General features: G+C 40.5%; 1 pseudogene; it reads left to right on the top strand.

Annotated features, from left to right (window-relative positions):
* On the top strand, nucleotides 587-1,042 carry LOC102172101 (annotated as a pseudogene).

Genomic DNA, 1,645 nt, shown 5'->3' with positions numbered 1-1,645 from the left:
TGTTTGCAAAATTTTTTTGAGCTCCTCTCTATCAAGGGTTAACAAGGCTTTCTTTGAAAATTCCAAAGGCACCAACCCATCTAACAAATCAGACAAATAATGGAAAAATTTAACCATTTCTAAAATAAGACTCTAAAATAAGACAAATATCTTTGTCATAGAGTCAGTGTGGCTTAATAACGTACTCTAAATATTGGATGTTTTTAGTTTTCAGATGAAAGGCACTGTGGAAATAAGGTATCATTACTGTTAATTTTACTGTACCTTGATGAACAAACTTTCTAAAATCATGGAGTCAAGACATGTAGCACAGCCTCCTATCACATTATCTTTTAGAATATGTATAAAATCTCTAGATGTATCAGTCACCTTGTATCACAATATAAAAAACTGTGATCCCAATAATGCAAATACAGAATTGTCATCCCTAATTGGTGAACCTAGAATTAAATAATTTTTAGAGGAAAAGATGAAAGTTATTTGGCCACATTAATACTTAAGCAAAAGACTTGTCAACACTGAATACAGAAAGCTAAAATGAGATCTCATTTAAAATGTTGTTGTGGCCGGCTGCACGGGAGGGAGGCAGAGATGGCAGATGAGATCGCCAAGGCTCAGGTTGCCCGGCCTGGTGGCGACACGATCTTCAGGAAGATCATTCGCAAGGAAATCCCAGCCAAAATCATTTATGAGGATGACCAGTGTCTTGCTTTCCATGACATTTCCCCTCAAGCACTGACATATTTTCTGGTGATACCCAAGAAACATATATCCCAGATTTCTGCAGCAGAAGATGATGATGAAAGTCTTCTTGGGCATTTGATGATTGTTGGCAAGAAATGTGCTGCTGATCTGGGCCTGAAGGAGGGCTGCAGAATGGTGGTGAATGAAGGTTCAGATGGGGGCCAGTCTGTCTATCATGTTCATCTCCATGTTCTTTGGAGGTCGGCAGATGAACTGGCCTCCTGGTTAAGTGTGCTATAGGGATAATTTTGCCTTGTCTATGCAGTGATCAGGTTTGCAAGTTCCAATATGCTAAACAATTTTTTTTTTGCCTGTGTATGGAGATATTGCAAAAATAATTTAAAAAACCCATACATAATAAAAGACATCGTTGCATGGCCTGAAAAAAAAATATTGTTGTTATTCTTGTTTTTTTCTTCACTAAGGGAAGAAACAGAGAAGGCAATGGCAACCCACTCCAGTACTCTTGCCTGGAAAATCCCATGGACAGAGGAGCCTGGTAGGCTGCAGTCCTTGGGGTCGCTAAGAGTCAGACACAACTGAGCGACTGCACTTTCACTTTTCACTCTCATGCATTGGAGAAGGAAATGGCAACCCACTCCAGTGTTCTTGCCTGGAGAATCCCAGGGACGGCGGAGCCTGGTGGGCTGCCATCTATGGGGTTGCACAGAATCAGATATGACTGAAGTGACTTAGCAGCAGCAGCAGCAGCAAGAGAAGAGAGAGTCAGAATTTCTCTGTGCTGGGAATTCAGAAATGATTTCTATGACTTGTGGTTTTGTTTGGTGATTTTTTTTTCCCTGAGGGACAGGCTACTTGAAACCATGAGTGATTTTTTTCTAAATCCACCCCCCAGTCCTATGCGTATATGCTCTTTCACTCATTACAAGTATGGGATAAG

The sequence above is a fragment of the Capra hircus genome, chromosome 1 (assembly GCF_001704415.2).
Source record: "Capra hircus breed San Clemente chromosome 1, ASM170441v1, whole genome shotgun sequence".
NCBI lineage: Eukaryota > Metazoa > Chordata > Mammalia > Artiodactyla > Bovidae > Capra > Capra hircus.
Note: the sequence above shows the minus strand (reverse complement) of the source record. Positions and strands in the feature narration are given on the sequence as shown.